The sequence below is a fragment of the Bubalus bubalis genome, chromosome 1 (genome assembly GCF_019923935.1).
Source record: "Bubalus bubalis isolate 160015118507 breed Murrah chromosome 1, NDDB_SH_1, whole genome shotgun sequence".
In the NCBI taxonomy this organism is placed as follows: domain Eukaryota; kingdom Metazoa; phylum Chordata; class Mammalia; order Artiodactyla; family Bovidae; genus Bubalus; species Bubalus bubalis.
The window spans coordinates 198,232,946-198,259,019 of NC_059157.1; the positions used below are offsets into that span (position 1 = coordinate 198,232,946).

At 49.6% G+C, this 26,074-nt stretch overlaps 1 protein-coding gene across 2 annotated transcripts in view; it reads right to left on the reverse strand.

The window, feature by feature from the left end:
* RFTN1 (raftlin, lipid raft linker 1) overlaps nucleotides 1–26,074 on the reverse strand; it is a 210,585-nt gene that overhangs the window by 92,085 nt on the left and 92,426 nt on the right. The gene's annotated exons all lie outside the window — the stretch shown is intronic.

Below are 26,074 nucleotides of genomic sequence, written 5' to 3' on the forward strand. Positions count from 1 at the left end.
TAATCTTTCCACTTTTTTTTTGGAAGAGAGTATATTCATGTGTCACTCAGGAATTTTAAAAATAATTTGGAAAAGATTTTTTAAAGAGTTCAACCCCTCCAGAGGGCAATCTGGCAAAATCTATCAAAGCTAAAAATGCATTAAAGAAAGAATATAAGGTGCTGGGGGAGGGGTGTAAACTAGTAAATTAGGAGTTTGGGATTAACATACACACGTCTATATAACAGATAACCAACAAGGACCTACTGCACAGCACAGGGAACTCGACTCAGTATCTTGTAATAATCTACAGAGGAAAAGAATCTGAAAAAGAATATGTATATATGTATACACATATACACGTGTTTGACTCTTTGTGACCCCATGGACTATATAGCCTTCCAGGCTCCTCTGTCCATGGGATTCTCCAGGCAAGAGTACTAGAGGGGGTTGCCAGGCCCTCCTCCAGGGGATCTTCCCGACCCAGGGATCGAACCCGGGTGTCCCGCATTGCAGGCGGATCCTCTATGTCTCAGCCACCAGGGAAGCCTGTACTATGCACACACACACGTATATGCACACACATGTGTGTGACGGGCTGTCAGGGTGGCAGTGTGGGCTGTGTGGGCCGCCTAGTCTCTGCCAGCGGGGCGGAGCTTACTCTGTGCAGGGTTCCAGGCGATGGGGCTGGCAGGTCCGTGTGACTTTGCTTTTCCTTAGGGAAACGCCCCTGCTTCGTGTTCTTCCCCAGGTCTCTCCTCCCAAAGCCCTCTCGCTGAGAACACTGTCAGCTCTCCACAGCTCTGACAGGCGGAGGGCTGGCCTCCCTGGGTGCAGCGGCTGTGGGGGGCTGCAGCCAGCCTCCTCGTGGAGCGGGCCCTTCTCTGGGAGCCCCCCGTATCCTCAGCAGGAGGGCCTGAGAAGTCCTCAGCTCAGGATGCCAGGGCAATGCATGGGGCCACCTCACAGAAAAGAAAAAGGCGCTGTGTACATGTATGACACATACATGTACTGCTGTGTGCCACAAATGAGTTTTCCATGTACATACATGTGCAATGAAGACTATATATATAGCTGAATCACCTTGCTGTACCCTGAAACCAACATGATGTTGTAAATCAACCACACTTCCATTCAGAAAAACCAAGAGACTCCAAGGTGATGAAGCAGGCATCCGAGGACAAGAGCGGCTGTGAAGGGCAGCAAACACCTTCAGCCCTGCGGTCAAGACAGAGGCACCCGCGTGCCCCACAGGCGGTGGGCTGCTTGCCTGTCCCCACCACACACATGGGCACATGACCCAACGCTGGACACACCCAGCAGCAAGCGGTCTAGTGGGAAACCCCATCACTCATGCTGCTCCTTTAAGGGACCCCAGGATGACACTCAGGGGTGATGGACTCCCAGGAGCCACGTGGTGGTCAGAAACAGAAGCAGACTGGTGGGCCCAGCGGGACATCAGACCACAGGAGGCGACGGCAGCCACGGGTCCACGGACTGGGCCCTCTCCGTGGGGGGAGCAGGACTGGGAGACTAGGGCAGGCTCCCCAGGGCTCACGCTGCATGCACAGCGCCTCTCCAAGGCCAAGGGCAGGGCAGGGCAGGGCAGGGCAAGGCCCTCCCACCTACCCAGGAGGGTCCCCACCACAGAGCGGCTGTGGCCGCCCCGTGAGAGCCAGGGTACCGGACAGGCACCTCCATGCTAAACTCTCGAGACACACATATCCCACAAGCAAACAATTTCTGCATGCCTATTTGCTATAACATTTTAAGATGTATTTCTAGGAGCCTTACATATCATTCAAAGTGATTTATGCTGCCATGAACAATTAAACTCAGGACTTCCCTGGTGGCTCAGTGGTAACGATTCTGCCTGCCAATGCAGGAGACACAGGATCGATCCCTAGTCCAGGAAGATCCCACGTGCCTCAGAGCAACTAAACCGATGAGTTACAACTACGGAGTCCATGCCCCCGAGCCCGGGAGCCTCCACTCCTGAGCCAACGTGTGGCAACTACTGAAGTCTGAGAGCCCTAGAACCCACGCTGCACAAGAGGAGCCCCTGCAGCGCGACTGGAGAGGAGCCCCCGCCCTCCACAGCAGAGAATCGCAACCCGAGAAAAGCCCATGCAGCGACGAAGACCCAGCACGGCCACAAAGAGACAAACAAATGATTTTTAAAAATAAAGCTAAAAAAAAAAAAAAAAAATTCCAAAGTGGAAAAGTTAAAGAGGATTTGGATTTCCCCACACGTGCAATTGTGATTAGGTAAGCAAGTGTCAATAACTTATTTTGATTTTAATTTCCCCGCTAACAAATCCTTTCAGGGGGAGAGACTGAGACTTGTACTTTTGAAATGTGAAAGAATCAACTGACTCCAGACTGGCTACGCTGGAATAAACTAATTACGAAAGAATCAACCAGTTCTGAACCCCCACCCTTCTTGCCTTAAAACTGCATCAGAGGTTAGACTCATGTTCCTTTTCCCCGGGTTATTCTCACCCTGCTCTGAACAAAAGACATGCTAAGAGGAACTAAAGCAGAAGATTCCAGACTTCTAAAAGAGAAGACTTAGTCAACACACTGGCATGTGCATCCTGCGGGTCTCAGACAAGACAGGAGCAGCAGGAGGAAAGTCCTAGGATGTGAGATCCCAGCTGCTGTCGCGTGGGGACATCAGACTGTACAAGATTATTTACAAATACCCACTGACATTTTAAATGACTAGGGTGAAAAATAGTGATCACTGAACATAAGTCAAATAGACGTTTCTCCAAAGATGACATCCATACAGCCAACAGGTAGATGAAAAGATACTCAACATCACTAATTATCAGAGAAGCACAAGTCCAAACTGCAGTGAGATACCACCTCACACCAGTCAGAATGGCCATCACAATAAATTCTGGGGAGAGTGTGGAGAAAAGGGAACCTCCTCACACTGCTGGTGGGAAGGTAAGTTGGTACAGCCACTATGGAGAAGAGCACGGAGGCTCCTTGAAAGTTGGAAGTGAAAGCGGCTCAGTCATGTCCAACTCTTTGTGACCCCGTGAACTGTGTAGTCCACGGAACTCTCCAGGCCAGAATACTGGAGTGGGCAGCCTTTCCCTTCTCCTGGGGATCTTCCAAACCCAGGGATCAAACCCAGATCTCTCGCATTGCACGCAGATTCTTTGCAGCTGATCCACAAGGGAAGCTTGGAGGTTCCTCAAAAAGTTAAAAATACAACTATCATGTGATTCTGCAATCCCACTTCTGGGCATGTAACTGGAGAAAAACATAATTAGAAAGATACACGCACCCTGACGTTCACTGAAGCACTGTCTACAACAGATAAGACAGGGCTCTGCTGTGCTTGGCCACTCAGTCATGTCTGACTCTCTTTGACCTAATGGACAGTAGCCTGCCAGGCTGAACTGAACTGAACTGAACTAAGCTGAGTCACTCAGTCATATCTGACTCTTTGTGACCCCATGGACTGTAGCCTGCCAGGCTCCTCTGTCCATGAGATTCTCCAGGCAAGAATACTGGAGTGGGTTGCCATGTCCTACTCCAGGGGATCTTCCCAACCCAGGTCTTCTGCATTGCAGGCAGATTCTTTACTGTCTGAGCCACCAGGGAAGCCCAAGAATACTGGAACGGGTAGCCTATCCCTTCTCCAGGAGATCTTCCCAACCCAGGAATTGAACCAAGGTCTCCTGCATTGCAGGCAAATTCTTTATCAGCTGAGCTACCAGGGAAGTTCAAGACATGGGAGCAATCTCAACTCCAAATGAGCAGATGAAGAAGATGTGGCGTGTGTACACACACACACACACACACACACACATACACACATACACACACACATATACACACAGACACACACATATACAGACACATACACATATACACACACATACACATACCCACACACACACATATACACATACACACAGACACACACACATATACCCACACACACATACACATAGACACACAAACACACATACCCACACACATATACACACACATATACACACACACACGCATACACACAGACACACACATATACACATAGACACACACATTCACACACACACATATACACACAATGGAACATTACTCAGCTACAAAAAGAATGGATATAATGCCATTAGCAGCAACATGGATTGCCATAGGGATTATCATATTCAGTAAAGTAAATTAGACAAAGACAAATATGGTTACTATCGCTCATGTGTGAAATATTAAAAAATCATACAAATGATCTTTACAAAACAGAAACAGCCCCACAAACATGGAGCTATAGTTACCAGAGGGGAAAGCAAGGGATAGAATGAGGAGGGATAAAGAAGGAGTCTGTAATTAACAGATACATACTACTATATACAAAATGTAAATAGTCAATATTTTGTTCCAATCTAAAAGGGAAAAGAATCTAAGGAAATAACTAAACCACTTTGGTGCGCACCTGGAACCAACACAACATCTTAAATCAACTACAATAAAAAAGTGTCTTCCAGTAAGAAAGCAAAAAAAAACAAAACAAAAAACAAAAAAAAACAAGAAAGTCAACATTGTTTCCCGTTTGTAGAACACCCACAGAGTGAAAGGAGGGAAGCTGGGTGCCTCTTTCAGCAACTCAGGGCCCAGTCCCAGAGGATATTCATTAGTACAGGATCTCCTCGCTACCAGTTTTTGTTCTGGAACAAGACGTACTCTGAGGAGGAAGGCGGCTCTGGTTCATTTCATCCGAGCATTAACTCAGTTACATCTGAACCCAAAGCAGCACAGACGAGGGACAAAGTCGGCACTGTTACAAACATTCCAGACGAAAGATGAAAACTCCCAGCTTGGTCTTTGGTCACTTGAGAGCAAATCCATGCATTTCAGATGAGTACATGAGTAGCTAAGAGGCCCCCCTGCCTTTAAGAATAACTCCACAGTTTAAATGAAAGGGTCGGAACAGTGGAGACTGGCTGTAGGGCAGGGGAGGTGGCAAGGCCCTTGAGGGCTCTGAGAACCGATGCTGCCTACCCCAGCCCTCAAGTCACACTCGGTGAGGTGCCGGCCCAAGACGGCTGTGTGTTCAGTCATGCCCGAGTCTCTGCGACCCCACGGTCTGTAGCCCACCAGATTCCTCTGTCCATGGGATTCTCCAGGCAAGAATACTCGAGTAGGTTGCCATTTCCTCCTCCAGGGCATCTTCCCAACCCAGGGATCGAACCTGCATCTCTTGTGTCTCCTGCACTGGCAGGCAGATTCTTTCTCGCCGCACCACCTGGGAGCCCCGGGTGGGCAGTGGACTCCCTCCTTGCCAGCGGTCCTAGGAAAACAGTGGAGTCCCTCCTTGGCACCGGTCGTAGGAAAAACAGCCTCAAATCCACAAAAGTGCAACATCTGCCTGCAGTGTTGTCAGTGGGTGCTTCTGGGCTCCTTCTGGGGGTCAGGCGGGAGGGGGGCAGTAACCTGGCTGCTCAGGTGAACATGCCCTAAGGTGACGCCCAGTGACCCCCCCCCCGCCCCCTTCTGGCGTTCATGTCTTCCTACAATCCCTCCCTGAGATGGGGCAGGACCTGCGGCTTGCTTCTAATAAACAGAGCCAGGCAAAGGGACGGGAGTTCCCCCCCATGACGACGTGACACTGTAAGACTCTGTCTAGCAGGGGTGAGCCACACGCGGCCTGTGCTGGCTGCCAGGCTGTGAGAGGGCCGTGTGGGCAACAGCCAGCATGAAGCAGGGATCTCAGCCCTAGGAGATGAAATTCTGCCCACTGCCAAAGGGAGCCTGGCGCAGAGCCTTCCCCAGCCAAGCCCCTGATGAGACCGCAGCCCCAGCCACACCTCTGCTGCAGCCCCACGAGGCCTGCCACCAAGAACTCAGAACAGCTGGAGAAACTGAGGTCATCAACGCATGCTGTCTGAGCCACTAGGCTGGCAGTGACTTATCACAGAGCAAAGAAAACTCACGCAGTGGCCAAGCAGGAAGACATGGCAGGTTCATGCTCAGACCAGGCCTCCTCCTGGGGGCCAAGTCTAGGCCCCAAGATCCAGCCAGACACCTGAGAACCGCCTCTGCCAGGTGATGAGGGCTTTAAGTCCTGGAGGACAAGGACCACCCCGGCATCAAGAAGTAGACATGCCCTAGAAGTGGATCCAGGAACCATGGGCTGGCCCCCAAGGGACCACAGCACGGCAGAGGGGGTGTCCTGCAGTCAGCTGAGGTGCTAAGAATCCTGAAGACGCACCCCTGGCTCAGCAGCGTCTGCCTCCCTCCTGGGGGGAGGGGAACTCCACCTCCACTTCCCCAAAGGCCACGTCCTTGTGTCGTCCTGAAAAAGGCTACTGGAAACCACCAAACTTCCCCCGAGACCGAAGCCCCCATTCAGGCTTCCACTTCCCGAAGGGACAGAAAGATCTGGGTCTAAACAGTAAGAAAAAAGCGGGACACAGGCTGCATTTCTGGAGATGCAGGATTAACTACCAGCCAAAGCCTCTCAGGGGCTTCCCTGGTGGCTCAGCTGCTAAAGAATCTGCCTGCAATGCGGGAGACCTGGGTTAGATCCCTGGGTTGGGAAGATCCTCTGGGGAAGGCAAAGGCTCCCCATTCCAGTGCTCTGGCCTGGAGAACCCCACGAACTGGGGCCACAGAGTTGGACACGACCGAGAGACTTTCATTTTTCACTTCAGTTCCAAGCCTCTCTTATCCGGAAATTACCACAAAATACACTGAGATTACATGCACACACTCAGAGAAGAGCATTACTAACAATGAAATACACTTCCCCACCTCCCTCCACCTCTCCCCTCCACAGTTTCCTCTAGGTTTATTAGAGGCTACAGGACCTAAAGCTAAGTAGAGATGGATCCCAGAGGTGTGCCTTTGGACAGTTGATTAAATGTTTTATGGCTTGGTGTCCATCACTGTTCAACGAGTAGCCATCTCTTGGCGTCCCTGTAAAGATTAAATAAGACAGAAATACGTCCAGCCCTGAGCACAAGGCCAGGCAAGAAGTCTGGGCCCCTCACACACGAGCAGCTGCCGATCTATTCCTATCATCGGTTGGTGCATTCCTGGCCTTTATCGTGGTCCCTAATCACTCACGCACACAACGAATACTGACCACGCTACTACCCCTCGGCAGGCGGTCTTCTTTAGCACAGGTCGGCAGACAAGGCAGACGAAACCCCTGCCCTCAGTGAGCTCACGGCCGGGTGGAAGGGGACAGGCGGCTAATGAGAAACACACACGCGCTCTTGCAGCACGTCTCACGGCGGCAAGCGCTAAAGAAAATAGAACCAGCAAGGTAAGGAGCAGCAGCGGGGCGGCGGGCATGTCTGCGCAGTTTCTGTGAGGGGCTCAGGGCAGTCTCCTCGAGAGGGTGGCACCTGGATAAAGGTCTCTGGGAGGCGAGGCAGTTGGCCGTGCTGACAGCCGGGAAATGAGCTTCCGGGCAGAGGACCGGCCAGTGCAGAGGCCCTGGGGTGAGACGGTACAGAAAGGCCTTGCAGCTACAGCTCACTGAACAAGGGGCAGAAGAGGAAGAAGAGGCACCACCAGAGAGCCAGCGAGGGGCCAGAAAGCACGGACCTCACAGGCACAGTGACGGCAGGGGCGTGTACTCAGAACGACAGGGGAGGTCCTTGGAGGATGTGGAACAGAGAAGTGATATGATCTGATTTATTCTAAAAGGATCCTTCTGGGGACTTCCCCACGGGTCTAGTGATTAAGACTCCACGCTCCCCATGCAGGGGGCCTGGGTTCAATCCCCAGGTAAGGAACTAGAGCCCATATGCCACAACCAAGAGTCTGCATGCTGCAACGAAGGATTCTGAGTGCCGTAACTAGGACCCGGCTCAGCCAAATAAATAAATGAGTAAAAATAAAGATTATAAGAAAGGATCCATCTGGCTTCAGGGGGCAGCTAAGAGACTACCCCAGTGGTCCAGGTGGGAGGTGATGGTGGCCCAAAGTGGGCTGGCAGCAGCGTGAGAATGGTGGGAAGTGCTGGGCTCTGGATCTGTTTTGAAGGTGGAATCCTCAAGACTTCCTTATGCAGAGTTTGTGTGAAAGCAAGCAAGCACGGGAGGAGGACTCCACGGGCTTCTGCCCAGCAGCAGAGAATGGACGATGCTGCCGGGACTATGAAGGGAGGCTGTGGGGGCCGTGTCCCGGGGAGAATTTGGTGTGCCACGTCCTGAACTTGACACACCCAGCAGACAGCCAAGCAGAGATATCTGTTGCTGCTGCTAAGTCGCTTCAGTGCAGCCCCATAGACGGCAGCCCACCAGGCTCCTCTGTCCACGGAGTTCTCTAGGCAAGAACACTGGAGTGGGTTGCCATTTTCTTTTCCCAGAGATGACTAGTAGAGAACCGAACTCATGTTCGAGTCTGGACTTCAAGAGACAGGGCTAGGGAGGTCAATTTGCGAGTTAGCAACTTCCAGATGGTAGTTAGACCACTAGACTGGATGAGATCTTAATTAAGAGAGGGAGAAGAGTCAGGACTGAGCCTGGGGACCCTCCACCCTGAAGAAGTTGGGAAGGAAAGAAGAGACAGCAGCCAAGGAGACAAAGAAAGAGCAACCATAGTGAAAGAGAAAACCAAGAGAATGTACTGTCCGGGATCAAGTCCAGGAGGCACATCTAGGGGAGGGGAGGAGCCAATGGGCTCATTGCTTCATTAAGATATTCACAGGATTCTCTTCAATTGACTTACCCTCTTGAAAACCCAAGAGAGAGACTAGATTTGATACACCCTATGGCAAAAAAGGCTTTGCGAAGAATCTGTTCACATTTAATATATCACTATCCTGTTAAATGGGCTGATGGTGAAATTCATCTAAGACGTGGGTTCCAAATATCTTGGCTTCTTGAAAAAAAACACCATCCTTGTGCTGCTGGGTCGTTTCTCAGAACCAGCCTGGAGGGAACATTAACTAGAAAGGGGCTCTGATCCATCTCGTGTCTTGGGCCCCAACTAAACACACTGCAGAGCTGGGAGGGGTTATTTCCAGCCGCTCCAAAGGGAGTTTCTGAAAGGAGGAGGGAAGAAAAGCACACGGAGCAGAGAGAGCTTCCCTGGTGGCTCAAATGGGAAAGAACCTGCCCGAAATGCATGAGAGCCGGGTTCGATCCCTGGGTTGGGAAGATCCCCTGCAGAAGAAAATGGCAAACTGCTCCAGTATTCTTGCCTGGAAAATGCCATGGACAGAGGAGCCTGGCAGGCTACATTCCATGGGTCACAGATAGTCGGACACAACTGAGTGTGCAGACACACACACACACACACACAGCATAGACGTGAGATCCTGAAAGCCAAGAGTGAATAAGGCAAGATGAGTTCAGATTCTCAGAGCACAGCAATAAAGCATCAGCAAAGCTCATAAACAGAGCACTCCCAGCCACTTACGACCCTGGAGAAGCAGCTAACGCTCCACAGTCCAGCTTATTATTTTTTTTAATCGTTAACATAACAACTAAATGCTATGGTATCCTGGACTGAGTCCCACAACCAGAAAAGGACATTAACAGAAAAACTGATGAAATCCAAATAAAATTCACAATTTAGTTACCAGCAACGTACCAATGTCAATTTCTTAAGTCTTGACAAATGTACCACAGTAATTTAAGATATTAATGATGGTGGAAACTCGGTGAAGAGTATACGGGAATTCTCTTTAATTTCTTTGAAACTTTTCTGTTAAACCTGAAATTATCCCAAATAATAATTTACTTTTTTTAAAAAAAAAAAGAAAGCAGGCCATCAGCTGCGCTGGGGTGAGGACACGTGTTTGCTTTGATTCTGTGATGTTTATTCCTAAAGTCACTGTTTCTGGTCCTAAAGTGCACTGACACCCCTGCCTGACCATCCTTTTCATGTAAGAAGCTCCTCGAGGGACTTCCCTGAGCTTAAGTGGCTAAGACTCTCTGCTCCCAACATGAGGGCCCAGGTTTGATCCCTGGTCGGGGAACGGGACCCCACACGCCACAACTAAAAGAACCTGCGTGTCGCAAGTGAGACCTAGGACAGCCAAATAAACACATACATTTTTTTAGGACGCTCCTCAAATCACAAGAAGACAATGAGTGAAATAACTGGGTCTGGGGGGAAAAAAGAATACTCTTCTTTGATGTGCTCCAACTTTAGACACTGGAGCAGGTCGACAAGCACACCCTGGGCTCAGTGACTCAGGCCAGTGTCCCTCAGGCGGGCATCCTCCACCCCAGCCGCACTCAACCTGGGGCTCAGCTGGTGAGCTCCCACAGATTCTGCTTTACTTGATGTGAGGTGCAGCCTGGGCCACGGGGCTCTGGAAACACCCCAGTGATTCTAGCGGGCAGCCGGCCTGGGACTCACGGCCTGTGTTCCAGCCGCCCCTTTCCTGGAGGTTTTCCTTGGCGATAACGGAACGAGTCCGTAGGCAGCAAGAAACACAGAAAGAGGGACTTGGAGAGACCAGTTGTGTCTACTCCAGTCTCCTCAGAAGACCAAGCTCCCATAAAAAGGACCTGACCTTGCGGAAATATAAGAATGCACGACTCTACCTGTGCTTCTTTCCATTAGAAAAACCCAGAAATACTTCCCACTCCTTGCTGTCCTCGCTCTTCTCATTTTTCACCGTGGTAAAACACCGAGCGTTCTAGCCGTTTCTAAGCCTGCATTCAGTGTCACCAAGCGCATCCACAGCGCTGTGCACCTGTCCCCACCGCCACTTCCAGAACTCTCTCCTCACCCCAAACTGCACAAACGGGACTTGGGCCAACCCTGAATATGACTGTGTAAGAAAATTCGGATAAATGCTAGTCAAAGCACACATGAAACCAGATTCAGACGCTGAGTGTGTGTGCACAGACCTCTCCTGAAGGTAAGGCAGGGCGGCAAAGAGTCTACATGCTGATGGAGCCCCTCAGAGGCGAACACAGTAGGGCTGTTTCAAACCACGTGAAAGATCACTCACCCCGTGTTACGCTGCCCGCACCACTCAGACGCAGACTCACTCCCATCTCCGCTATCGCAACTGCCAAGGCTTACGTGGCTGTTCCCCAGGGAGGGCCAGAAGGTCAGACTAAGGGCAGCGACCTCCAAGGGCCCACGAACGTTAAGGGAAAGAAGGTAATTTTTTGACCAAAGTACATAATCTAATCGCTCTGTTCTCACATAAAAGACAGTGAATTGGTCTCCATGTCCACCAAGAAACACGATCCCTCCTGTCTTTCTGCAAACACAGGGTCCAGTCTGGCTCCCTTCCGCATCACCATTTCTGAGAGCAACGTGGCTGCAGACGAACTTGACAGACCAGGAAAAGCCCCAGTGCCTGGGTGAGGTCAGGGGTCAGGCCGAGGCACCACGGCCAGAACAGCGGAAAAGCTTGATGAGACGGGCAGCTCGAGCCAAGCCATCACTCGAAACTCCAGGCCAGGGCTGCCAGACCTTCCAATTCTTTTAAGGAGGTTACTACATTGTGCTTTTATGTTGGCCACAAACATCAAATTTTGGCTCTAACTAATGTTTATGAGTAGCATGTAAGCCAAAGTCTTTGGGATTGACTCTGACCTCTTGGCCACCAGGCCCTGGGCCCTGAGAGCCATACACAGGGCCCCACTGTGAGTCACGGAGGCTGGACACCAGGGAAGAGCTAAGAGGGAACAGACTGTCTCATGGGCTCAGCATTGGGACCGCTGACCCAGAAACCCGAGCCCGGCATGTCACCCCTGGGGATGACTCGGCCGATTCTTCCCGTGACCGGGATCAGGACTTGACACTGACCTGCCTGATCCCACCGTGGCTGGGACAGAACCCTTTTCTAAGCTGTTAAAAGGACGTGCTTGCAAGCCATGATTGCAACACTTCTGAGTACTTTAAACATTCAACATGATCATGGGCAAAAGGGTTAATCCTCAAATTATTCCGATGAAATGCCAAGCAGTAAGCTGAATACCTATTTTGCTCTCATGGACAGATCTGAAATCAGTCCACTAAAAAGCAGATGCCCGTCAAAAAACTACTATAAACTATCCGCTTCAACAATAAACATGTTAATAAAATCTATCATACACACGTCTTTTAAATAATAAACATGTAATAGATCTCACTCCAACTCATTAATCCCTTAGATAGCTTCCAAGACCATGAGTTGGAGCAACATCTTCTTTTCCCAGGACACAAAGCACAGTTTGAACTTGAGTTATGAAAAGAAACGAGGGGGAATGTCTAGTTCATCAATAGGGCTATTTTTGCCTCTTTTAGGAACAGTCAGAAAGAAATGGTGACAAACACAAGCTTAGATCACTAGGCACTTCTCCAACGAGGAAAAAAAAATCACTAAATGTCAGTTGACAGAAACAAATTCTCCATCTCTGGGAACAGGAAGGAATTTTAAGCTATTTCCCTCAAGGCAATACCAGGTTCAAGTAAAACGATCAGAATGGCGTTCTGTGTGTGTGTGTGTGTGTGTGTTTAAGGAGTAACAGGGAGGAAAATGAACTACAGATCTGAAAAAGATCTATGAGTGAAAGAAAAAGAAAGCTTCTTCTAGCTTCATACGGAGAAGGCAATGGCAACCCACTCCAGTACTCTTGCCTGGAGAATCCCAGGGACGGGGGAGCCTGATGGGCTGCCGTCTATGGGGTCACACAGAGTCGGACACGACTGAAGCGACTTAGCAGCAGCAGCAGCAGCTTCATAAGCTTATGTAAAACTGATGACAGTAAAGACATCTACTCATTTATCATCCTTTCTTCATCACCTGCTTGACCACTGACCACATGTAGGGCTGGAGTTGGAGCCCACTCTCAGGAAACTGAACAGCCCAGCATTTCGCTTAGTGAAATGTCAGACCAGGAAAGACAAATACTGCATGTTATCCCTTAAACGTGGAATCTAAAAGACAAAACAAATTAGTCAATGTGACAAAGTAGAAACAGACTCAGAGGGAGAAAAACCAGTGGTTAACAGTGGGGAGAGCGGAATGGGGAGCGGTGATTTAGTGGGAGGGGTTTCAAAGACAAATTACTGTGCATAAAATAAGCGATAAGAATATACTGTACAACATGGGGAATACAGCCAACATTTTACAATAACTATAAACGGAGTGTAATCCTTAAAAATTGTGAGTCACTATGTTGTACACTAGAACTTACATAATTTTGTAAATCAATCACACTTCAATCATTAAATAAAGAAACTTAGCATCTACAGGCATCTATCTACCCAATCCTGCTATTTATTCTAAGCATAGAGAAAAGTGAAGTCACTCAGTCATGTCCGACTCTTTGTGACCCTATGGACTGTAGCCTACCAGGCTTCTCTGTCCATGGGATTTTCCAGGCAAGAGTGCTGGAGTGGGCTGCCATTTCCTTCTTCAACCATAGAGAAGAGCTATGAAAGTTCAGTTACTTCTAGAGTCAGGGATCAGGGAAAGTTTTAAAACACCAGGAGCATGTCAGCTGAGTCTCTGAAGCTGTGAGAACATCAGCCATGGGACCATGGGTAAGACATTCCAGCCACCGAGAACAGAAGTTAGTGAGGATCTAGATGAAAAAAAAAAAAAAAAACACGCCTGAGTTACATGATGGAAGTAATAAATAGGTCAATCTGGTAAAAGATACAGGAAGGCAAAGTTTGCTTGTTATAATTCAGCTCGTGTAAACACAAGCCTGACAAATGAACGGGTGAATCTGCTGTTGGAACGGGTCTGAGATGTAGTCCTGGCTGGAGCAGAAAGGGAGAAATGAGGATGGAAAGAACCGGAGGGGGTTGCAACGGGACAGGCCTGGCCTTCATTCTGAGGCAAAGAGGAGTCATGAACAGTCTTAGATAGAAGAAGACGGGAAAGTGCAGATTCTAGGAAGATTAAGCAGCATCACTGGGTATGATGGAGGCGGAAGGGAAAGCATATTTTAGGAGGGCAGAAATGAGAGCTACGATTTTTTGCAGAAGGAGTGGCTGGATGGGAGAGAGATTCGAGGTGTTTCTCTGCAGTTGGTGGTGGCTGGGGTCGGCGGGGAGGGACAGACTGCTGCTCCCCAAAGATGCTCTAGTTCAACAGGGGAAAGAGTACTGACAATTCCCATGAGCTCCTCTTTGCAAAATGAACCAAATCTACAAAAAAATAAAAGAGGCTGCTGGAGCCCACAGTTTCCTCTAACAGGGACGCTTGAGAAATGCCTGCCGGGGGCTTCCCTGCCATCCAGCGCTTGAGACCCTGTGCTTTCACCACAGGGGGTGCCAGCTCCATCCTGCTCACTGCCTGCTCGGGCAGTGAAGGTCCTGCCGGCCGCAGGCTGAGAAGGGTGGCCGGGAAATACTTAAGTAAATAAATAAATTTAAACCTATTTTATCGAAAAACAAGAAATGCTTGAGGAAGAAAAAAGCCAAGTGAACAAACCCAAGTGAATTTTTCAATAAAGCACCTAATTATATGAAGCTTATCAGGGGAGTGCTGAAGTATCAAGTAGAAGGAAAAGAAAGAACTCCTCAGGGGTCACTGCCCTGTCTTCTCCCTTCTTTTTTCACCAACAGACATGCACCTCAGCTGCAGATAAGGGTTTGGTATCCCCAGGAACATTCCAGAAAGGATGGGGGAGGGGTGCAAGTGGTACCCTAACCACACACTCTCCCAGGGAGCTGTGCATTGCCAGTGGGTGCAAGGCATCATGGGTGCCTAACCAGCCACGCCTGCTATTTATTTTACAGAAACCTTGCCACATCCTGCCTCGCTCTGCGTGTTCTCTGGTTGATAAGCCATCAGCCAGTGCACAACATAAGGAGTTCACCTTTAACCCAAAAGGCAAGTAAAGAAGCTAACACACAAGCTCTACCCCAGTGGTCCCTGCGTAACGTTGCTGCGAAAGAAATCCCATTTCCACCACACTGGACTACAGCCAAGAGAACCCTCACTGCACGAAACGGGACTTGGGGCGGAGTCCTGCTTTCTCATGAACTCTGCAAGGCTCCTCCCGGCTTTGAAAGATATGGAAATGATGAACAGTAGTACTGATTCATCAATATTATTTTTATAATGCATATTTATTATTTAACATAACACCGAATAAAGGCAGGTCTGCTCGGTACTTGGCTCAGAAAAGTCACAATATCTACAGCTCCACACACGAATGCCCTTCCTAAGACTCTCGCAGGCCACGTCCGGCGAAGCAACAGGAAGTCTCTTTTTCATTTACAGATAATGCACACATCCCACTTCAAGTTTGCTCATGGTTTCCTTCTTTTCTGGGTCTTCCTGCTGGCACCCTTTGACTTGCTGAGTTACACAGGGCACGTGCTCCATCTCTGAGCGAGCAGGAGCCGCAACCCACACGCTGCTGCTGAGCACCTGAAACGTGGCCAGGGCCACTGAGGAAATGAGCGCTTAGTTTTATTTAATTTTAGATGATACGTGGCTGTGCGTGCGTGCACGTGTGGGTGCTAGCGGCTCCCTAGGAGAAAAGCACAGCTGAGCGCCTTTCTCAGACTCTGACCCCTGGGATCCTGTTGAAATGCAGATTCGGAGCCAGCGCAGCGGGGTCGGGGCTGGGATCCGTGTTTCTAAGGGGCTCCCAGGAGATACTGTGCATGGAACACCACACAGACTCAAAACCGCTTCAGGAACCACTGGTGTGACCTGGAAACCACGAATCGGCGGTCTCCAAAGCTTTTTAATCCCACGATCCATCAGTAACGGTCTCCTGAGGGCTACAGTACCAGCATCTTACGTATGTTAGAAAACAAGTCACACAGCACCAAACATTTAGATGAGACACAGATGAAATGAGCAGCATTTAAAAAGTATGATCACAATACACGTGAAGCCACTCAATTGTGTCTGATTCTTTGTGACCCCACAGCTCCTTCGTCCATGGGATTCTCCAGGCCAGAACACTGGAGTGAGTTGCCACTTCCTTCTCCAGGGGATCTCCCCATCGAGGGATCGAACCCAGATCCCCCGCATTGCAGGCAGACTCTTTACTGTTTGAGCCCACCAGGGAATCCTATAATCACAATAAGTTACTGTTTATTAATAATTAATATTCCAAGGCATAATATACACTGGAAATTAGATTCCCTGCTAACAACAGTGGAAGTAAATCCACACTGCAAAATGTCATCTTGAGGTTAAAAGTTCTTTGGTCACCTTCTGGCAGATCGAAATAGGTAGGCATCAGCTTTCTTTATGTCACTAAGAAAGCTCTTCCACACAGTGAAGAGAAGGGTCACTGTGGCCATTTCGTGTGTGTATGTGTGTGAAAGAGAATTTCACATTTACATTACTGGTATTCTGTATTCTCCTCAATCTGAAATCACTTAACAGGAATTTTTTAACCATGTGTATATGTCATGAGAGCTAACTTAGTTAAAACTACAAAAAAGAATCCACAAATCCACTTTTCTGGGTTCTCAGCTGAAACAGCTCCCTGAACCCAGGCCCCTCCAGGAAGCCTCAACCTGCTTTGTGAGGACAGGGCCCCTCTGAGACCTGCACCCAGCCAGGGGACTATCTTCAACCCGAATGCTAAACATCAATGTTACTAATGCATACTGTCTCTCCTCATTTTCAATATAGATAAGCATAAGTCTCAGTTATCTTTTAACAAGGGTGCCCACCTTTGGTAACCACTGGTCTAGACTGTGTAGAATTTTCAGAATAATCAGAAAACCCTAAAATAAAAAATTAACTTCTGGCAATAATACTGAACTCCATGGTCTTAAAGTGGGCTTCCCTTGTGGCTCAGACAGTAAAGAATCTGCCTGTAATGCGGGAGACCCAGGTTCGATCCCTATGATGGGAAGATCCCCTGGAGCAGGGAATGGCAACCCACTCCAGTATTCTTGCCTGGAGAATTCCATGGACAGAGGAGTCTGGTTGCTACAGTCCATGGGGTTGCAAAGAGCTGGACACGACTGAGCAACTATGCTCACACTTTTGGTCTTAAAAACACAAGGGAGAAATTCTTCTCAGATTAGAATGAAATTACAATTTCAACAGGGTTTACTAGAACTGAAGGAAACAACCATAGACTATATATGGAAAAATCAATATGCAAAAGTTGCCAAGATCCTGCAAGAGAAGAAGAGTGTCTGACTAGATATTAATACACACTACAGATTTATTGTAATCAAAATAGCATGGTGTTAGCACAAAAATCAATCAACAGATCAAAGGAACAATAGAGAATCAGGAGTAAATTAGGGTATATGCAGATATCCAACCTATGATAAAAGTGGCATTTCATTCCATGGCCAAGTTAGGTTAGCACAATAAATGCTATTGACAAAAGGAGAAGGAAATGCAGTTAGACTCTCTACCTCACACCCTTACACTAATCCAGGGGTTCTCAACGGGGGCAGTTTTGTGGGTCAGGGACATGTGGTAAGGTCTGGAGACATTTCTGATCATCATAACTGCAAGGGCAAGAAGGGAGGTGTTTGCTACCGACACCCAGTGGGTAGAGGTGGGGATGATGCCAAATACCCTACATCTCACAGGACAGATTCTAGCCCAGAAGGTCAACAGCTGAAAAGCTATGAAGGTTGAAAACTCCTACCCTAACCCTAATGGTTATAAAGTTAAAGTGTTAGACGCAGAAAGATCCTGGGGGGAATCCTGGCTCCTCCACGCCTTCAGAAGGGTGACTGCGACAAGTCACCATTCTGAGCACTGTTTTCTACATCTTGGATTCCAAGAGGAAAGACAAGTCACATCATAAAGCAAAGAGAAAGGGCTCTGGCTCCGGCAATAAATACATGATCAGCATCATGGCCAGTAAATGGTAAATCAAGAAGTTCTAATGAGGTGGATGAAACTGGAGCCTATTATACAGAGTGAAGTAAGCCAGAAAGAAAAACACCAATACAGTATACTAACACATATGTATGGAATTTAGAAAGATGGTAACAATAACCCTGCGTACGAGACAGCAAAAGAGACACTGATGTATAGAACAGTCTTATGGACTCTGTGGGAGAGGGAGAGGGTGGGAAGATTTGGGAGAATGGCATTGAAACCTGTAAAATACCATGTATGAAACGAGTTGCCAGTCCAGGTTCGATGCACGATACTGGATGCTTGGGGCTAGTGCACTGGGACGACCCAGAGGGATGGTATGGGGAGGGAGGAGAGGAGGGTTCAGGTTGGGGAATACATGTATACCTGTGGCGGATTCATTTTGATATTTGGCAAAACTAATACAATTTTGTAAAGTTTAAAAATAAAATTAAAAAAAAAAGAAGAAGTGCCTTTGAATCTAAGATATGAGACAAGGGAACTTCTCTACGAAACAGAACAGACTCACAGAGACAGGGAACAGACTTGTGGTTGCCGGAGGGATGGAGCAGCGGAAGGATAAATTGGGAGCTTGGGATTATCAGAGGCAAACATATTACATACAGGGTGGATGAACAACAAGGTCCTGCTTACAGCACAGGGAACTATACTCAGTATCCTGGGATAAAACCACAACGGAAAAGAATATGAAGAAGAATATATATATATAAACTACATGTACGTATAACTGAACCACTTTACTGTGTGGCAGAATTTAATACAACATGTGAATCAACAACACTTGAATAAAAAAAATTTTTTTAAGTGCCTGCAAGCATATATAAACCTTCTTCACAATAAAAGCGGCTTTTTGTTCCTGTTTGTTAAGATCAAGGTTGCCTGGCAGCGCAATTCCAGGGACTTAAAACTGGAGAAGTTGAGGATGAAAATCATGAAAACTCTGACAAATCGGGTCTGTTATAAACCGCCCCAGAGCATAGACTGCGTTCACCTCCTTCTCTCTTACAAGGGTCACTGCCTTAGAGACACAGACGCGTGGTAGGTTCATGTTGCTTTGGCTTTTAGGGAACAGAGGGAAATAAGGTACCGATGGCCCTAGACCCATCCCCGGTACAGCACCGTTCAGCGCAGACCCCGACAGGGCCTGGCCAGTCTGCTGAACGGAGGTGTCTGGGCGTCTCCCGATGGTTCGCAGCGGCGGCCCCGTGTCCTGAAACCCGCGTGGGGGTGACCAGGCTCGTGGTCCCACAGCCTGGACAGGTACTGTACAGCCCAGAGGACTCTGGGGATTCTGAGAGGACCCTCCCATAAGCTCCGGGCCCTGAAACCAAAGAGGATGCATTTCTGAGCTATGAGCCTCGAGAGGGGTCGTGAGCCCCACCTCCACCAACCCTCCTGCTCACCCAGCCTGCACTCCAGTCCTGAGAGGGCATCAGTGACTTCTCCAGCCTCATCTTTTTAGGACATAAGACAGAAGTGAGGAATGATGCCAAGACTTGCTCTATTTCTCAGCTATAAAATAGAGTCTAAAACCTCTGCTGAATGCATAAGAGTATTGTCCACAAATAAGGAAAATAAAAAACAACCCTCGTGAGGACCATGGTGAGACTGAATTGTAACACTTAACACACACAGGAAGGAGGCGAAAGTCCTCTCAGGCCCTCGGAAGCAGGTGTGATGTGAATACCAGTTACTAATTGGGTTTTTAAAGTCTTTGTAGCCATTTCAAGTTCCACCTCATGGGGGCTGAACTGGAAGCAAATGAAATGATGTACTCCACTAAATCACATTACGGCATCTACCTCTTTGTAAAACGGTTCCATTTTTCAACCATTTAAAAAATTACAGAAAACAGCTTGGATAGATCATACAGATAATCATTACATCAGAATCTCAAGAATGTTGCAATCAGTAATAATGTACTCATGTGGATCTGGGAGTTATTTCTCACCTGCTGCTGCATTCATGGCTAAAAATGCAAACCTGAACGACTGCTAGCCTCTTCCAAGCCCCGACACTCGTAATGCCCACGATACCCTTGTTAGCTTCAGCAACCTACACCATCTAAATTACTACTAACTGACAAAGAAGACTAAGGACAAAAAAAGACCTTGCCAGGAAGACACTCTGAGTTGCTAAATTTAATATGGAATAAACATCCAAATACAAAAATCTAACATCTGAGTAAAACTGTTTGCACCAGATCGCCTGCACTGTGGGCACACGGCCCTCATACCGGTGCGTGTCCCTATAGCCCAGGCACATGCCACAGAACGCACCTTCCTGGAGCCCACTGTAATTTAAAGAGTGTGTGCACGTGTGGGAGGAGAGGGCTCTTCTTTATTTTATTCTAGAACAAACACAGGCACGTCACAGTGCTGTCCTATTTGCACAGGGTTTAAGATCAACAGGAAACTTCAAAGAAACGGAGTTGCTTGTGCTTTTTGCGTTCTGGGCACCTTGCTTGCTATTCTCCGCCATTCCAAGCGACTTCTGAGAAACACTGGAAACCGCTAGGATGCTAATTCTCTCTCAGAGGAGGCAAAAAATAAATAAAGTAGAACACGTGGGGAAAGACACAGGCAATCCAGGACAGCGATCAGACAGTTTTATCCCAACCTGGGATAAAATCCCACACGTGGAGAGACAGAAGAAGAATAAGCAGGCAAGCCCGTGAGGGGTGTGGATTGGGGCAGGGGAACCTCTCTTTCCCCAAGAGAGTGTGGCTATGTGCCGACATATTAGATTGGAAAGTGCAAACACAGTAATTAACAGTGAATCCTGAAACTTCCACACGCTGGAGAAGGGTGTCACCCTGGAGTGAGAGGAGGAAATAGGAGGAATACATTAAGGAGGTCTGCGGAGCGGCCGGAGAGTTCTGTGGGGAGCGAGGCAGCAGCCCCTGAGAACTAATCAAGTTCCCGACACCTCAGGAAGCTTGAGAAAGCTGATAAGGATGCTCCCACGCCAGCAACGGGGGGCCAGGGGGAGCACTGTGAGCAAAGATCGGGGTCCTCCCCAAATTGGAACCCCAAACAATGACCTCCGCACCATACAAAGACCTTCTTCCCCCACCAGATTTAAGAAAAGAACTCCGCGTCCCCCTTCCTGCATTTCTGCTCTCTGGGAATAAGCCAGCTGCTGTGGTCCCCCCGCCGCACCGCCCCCGACAGCAGCACGTGTCAATCACCCTAAGCCCAGTGCCAGGCACCCTCCCCACGTGTCATTCCGACAGTCAGACGCTCCAGGCGGAAGCCCAGCTCGCGTGTGAGCGTTTTCTAGGGCGCGTCCCAGAAGGCACCCCTCCCTCCTGTGTATTCCATTTCATTAAGAAACCTTTTTCTAGAAGCCCTGTAATTCTCCCAATAGTCAAAGTAATTGGTAGAAATCAGACATGAAGAGACACAGGGCCACTTAAAGAGGACACTTTTGACTGTAATTTTTAAAAGAATCTTCTGTTCTGTCCCAACAGAATTCTGTACTTTCCCAATTCTGCCCTTTTCAAACGCCAACGAAAATGTTCACGTTATCTTCTGGGCTACAAAAAAAGGCCACCACTGGGCTGCAGCCTGCAGGCGGACGAGGCCAGCGCTTGCCTGCCTTTAAGGCCTTACGACCAAAGAAAGACCAGAGGAGGCCACGGAGACGGCAGTGGCTTTGTGGATCGGGGGCTCATCCGTCTGCAGGACAGTCCTGGAAGGAACCCTCACCACACGCGGCTGAAGGCCGGCAGCGCGTGCGGTCTCGCTCTGCACCCGGGGGCTGGGGAGAGGACTGCCAGTCAGGGGGGCATTACGGCAGACGGCCTGAATTTGGTTACCAGGGAGACCAGCAGCGGGGCAGGCGCCTCGCTGCCCCTCTGATGGAAACCATCACAGGCCCGGGCAGAGGCAAGGGTGCAGGAAGGTCAGTCCTGTGAGTCAGGTGCCCATGAGGCAGGCACGGGTCAGGAAGGGCAGAACCGCATCTTAAGGGCCTGCTCATACAGTGACGGAAGGCATCTGCACTCCACTTAAGGTGTGCAAAGACTGCCCTTCCTCTGACGGCCACTCTTTGTCTGTTTTTTAAAAACAAACAAAAAAAAAGAGTGAAAAATAACATATACACACCTTTGTGGCAAACCACTGCTATTTGGGCAATAAAAGGATCTTGTGTGTGTCTGTGTGTGTGTGTCTGTGTGTGTGTGTGTGTGTGTCTGTGTGAGTGTGTGTGTGTGTGGTTCCATTATTTGGGGTCCACGCTGTGTGGCTATGTTAACAAGATGTACTTCTGGTACTGGTTAAATATGTAAACCAAAGACAAATTCATCTTTCAGTGAATTTACGGTTGTTCAGTGAAAGACAGTAGCGTGGTTTTATTCCACTTGATTCACAAAAAATTCTACTGGGGCCAAACCTACTCAGCACCTGGCACTCCAGTAAGTAAATCACGGGAATCAAAGACAGAAGAAGACTGAGCCAGGAGGGGGAGGCGGGCAGACGTACGAAAAAGAGTAATAAAAGAGTTGGAAGGGTGATGACTGCTGGGTGTGAAAGAACATGCAGCTCAAAGGGTGAGTGATGAGCCCCCCCGCCCCAAGCAACCATCACACAGAAATCTTCAAGGCGGCGACAAGGCAGCCGGCAGGCGGGGTCAAGGACACACGTTTCTTTGGAAGAGTCAGGCAACAGTTTAAAAGGAGAAGTTTTCACATAAGAATCCAGGCTTCTGGCTTTTCTGTAGAAAGCTACAAGACCTGGAACTCTGGGCAACAACAGAGCAGACATAGGCTTGGGCTCAAAGGGTCCCCATGCAAGGAGCCCGGCCCCTGTAGGCCCCGGCATTTCTAAGCCCTGTCTTGGAACAAAGGCAGAGTCGTCAAGATTTCAGAGTCCCGACCCAAGAAGGGGAAGCAAGGGGGAAAGCTGAACACTCTTGAGATTTGCTTTCCTAGAAGCAAAACAGCAAAAAGCCCAAAGGACTGTCTCTGTCTGCAACTCCCGACACTGAGCAGCCAGAGCTGGCCCCATCCAGCCTGTCTGCCGCTCCTGAGTACTTGGGAGAACGGCCTGCTGGTGGGTTGGACAGGAGAACCTTCGCAGGCTCCACGCACACGGGTGGTCCAAAAGACAGCAGCTCCGCACGTCTCTCGGCGAGCCACTCAGTCGAGTCCGGCTCTTTGCAACCCCATGGACTATACAGCCCATGCAATTCTCCAGGCCCGAATACTGGAGTGGGTAGCCTTCCCCTTCTCCCGGGGATCTTCCGAACCCAGGTCTGCCGCATTGCAGGCAGACTCTTTACCGGCTGAGCCACCAGGAAAGGCCCAGAAAGCCACTCAGTCCCTCCTAAGTGGCGGTGGAAGCCTTTGGTCAGACGGTGAGCATCCCAGGAGTGGGCTGGTCCTTACCCCAGCCTCCCTGAGCCCCCCCGAAGCCTCCTCCCATCTCGGACCTCTCTCCTGGCTCCTGACTGCCCGGGGGACACCTCCCAGCGGGTGTGTGTCCAGCAACAGCCACAAATATGATGCGACCAGTTGATGCTGTTCATCTCCTTCCGGGAAGGATGCATTCCGTTTCCCAACCAGGTCGCCTCCACCCCCTCCCGGTTCCAGGTGTCCCCCCCATCCCCCAGCTTCTGCAGGCTTCACTACTGGCTCTGCTTCGGCTGATGCGTCCCAGACCTAGAGGAATCCCGAGAAGCTCCCAGACAACAGCCCCCGGATGCCGTCCCAGACCTAGAGGAATCCCGAGAAGCTCCCAGACAACAGCCCCCGGATGCAGGGGCAGGAGAGCCAGCGCCGCAGCTCCCCGGGGACTAGCCACTCCCCAGAGGCCCAGCCACCCGCGCCAGCCCCTCCCCTTCCCTGCCTGGGTCCCCTTCCCTGACGGACTCCTCCTGGAAGCACTGCCTTAATCACCGCTGCTTGAACGCAAAGTCCCCTCTGGGGTCTGCGACTGGGGAACCCCCACCCACACACGGCCCCTCCCCTGCCCACCGCTGCCCTCTCCAGTTCCTCCTCCCAGCCACGCGGAGTCAAGGGCTCACTCAGATGAAGCAGGCGCTCAGGGCCAGTGCGCTGGGACCACCCTGAGGGATGGGGTGGGGAGGGAGGTGGGGGGGTTCAGGATGCGGGACACGTGTGCACCCATGGCTGATCCACGTCGATGGATGGCCAAAACCACCACGACACTGTAAAGGAATCAGCCTCCAATTAAAATAAATAAATTAATTAAAAAAGAAAAGAAGCTCCCTCAGACTTCGATTCTTCCTTTCCCTCCAGGCTGTCCCTTTCTCCCTGAATATTAAACCCAGTGTTTCCTCCTACGGGACACATAGCCTCACCTTCTTAGCATGACCAACTTTAACACCCATCACCTCCCACCATAACGGGCGCCCTGTTTTCTCAGCTCCCATTTTCTTCCCCTTGCAGGCTTCCCCTCCTTCAGACTTTTGAAGCCTCGGCACTTCGAGTGGCTGTGCCTCTAAAACAAAACGAAGACACTGCACTGGATCCCCACCAACTGCGGCATGAAGTTCCAGCTCCTCAGCCCGGCCTCCAGAGGCCCCTGCCCCAGGCCCCACATCTCCCTGCAGACCTCGGCTCCAGTCACCCCACGTCATCGCCACCCGGGGTCCGCTTCTCCAGGCTCCCCCAGACCCTGGAAGGCCCTTCCCAGCACTGGGGCCCCTGCTCCAATTTGCCCATCTGTCCAGACCCAGAGCACGCGGGAGCCACGGGGCCTCCTTTGCTAAAGCCCTTCCGTTAATAAATTCCAGGACAGAGGTGAGAAATCAAGACCCACAGATGGAGCTGGGCACCCACACAATTGGCATGAAGACTTTCATCCTCCTAGCGGAGAAGATTCTTGAGAGCTGGGAGCTCTTTTAGAGTCTTCCTTGCACATTCACCTTAGGAAAATCTAACCGAAAGGGCAGAAACGTTTACCACTTAAAACAGGGCCAGTTACTCTAGCCGACAGGCTGGTGTGCTCCAGAGTGGACGTGAGCGGGGTCGGGGCAGGGAGAGGCGGCTCCCCCAACTCAGTTCCCACAAACGCCCCTCTGGGCGTGAGCACCTCACCACCCCAGGTGTGACCCAACACTCACCATAAACCCAAACCAACTGACTTCCTCCCCACAGGGCTCACTGCTGGAAACACCAATCCGATCTACTGCTGAAGGAAAGCTTGCCTCGTCAGGCAGAGAGATGCTACAGGATTACATTTCATGGGCAATTAAAGAGATTTTCAAGGGCGGCTTTGATTATATGCGTTTTTCACCCTCCACTGGAGCTTCAGAATCCCAGCCCCACATTAGCTGGGGCTCTTCTGCGTGCCCCGCTCCGTGGCCGAAGCCAGAAGGCGCCTGGTGACAGCTGACACAGGGCACACGTGCCCCGCGTCCCTGCACCATATAAGGCATTATTCCAGGGGACCCGCGCCCAGATGGCTCCAACCCATTAGCGATGAAAAAAACACATGGATGACACCCTGAACTAGCTCCGCATGTGAACAACGACAGTTCAACGGCTGAAGAACGGGGCAGCACGAGGCAGTTCTGTACTTAACGTCCACAGCCATGAAACGACCTAGGATTAAACCCCCACACACAAAACATCAGGGTGACATTTTAATAGCTGACTGCCCTCAGCCATCAAGTTTTAAGATCTTTGGCAACTTGTTCCGAGGAAAACTAACCAGGAAAAGATGAAGGACAACTTAAAATGTACTTCGAAATCAAACTGAATGCAGCTATATTGGCTGTTACAAATCACCCACTGTTCCCAAGAAAGAGCTGAGAGGGCAGTGCAGACACTCTTAATGATCACGTGTCTCATATTCAGCTACTTCTTCTCAAGTGAGTTTTCAGTCACCGACTGACTCAGTTCAACACAGGATCAGGAACAACTGAGTCAGATGTGTGGTCTGACCTGTCATCTTCAGATGAAACGGCAGTTATCAAAATCTTCAGAAGAAAAGGTCACACGGGTTTTCATGGATTGAAGTCTTATTTGTCAAAGTGGCAGAGGGCTTGGAGGAACATTACCGCACCATGCTTTGGCAATAACTAATAATACAGTTCACGGGGTTCTAAAAGATGCTTGCTCCTTGGAAGAAAAGCTATGACCAACCTAGACAGCATATTAAAAAGCAGAGACATTAGTTTGCCAACATATATCCTCAAGGCTCTGGTTTTTCCAGTGGTCATGTATGGATGTGAGAGTTGGACTATAAAGAAAGCTGAGCACTGAAGAATTGATGCTTTTGAACTGTGGTGTTGGAGAAGACTCTTGAGAGTCCCTTGGACTGCAAGGAGATCCAACCAGTCCATCCCAAAGGAGATCAGTCC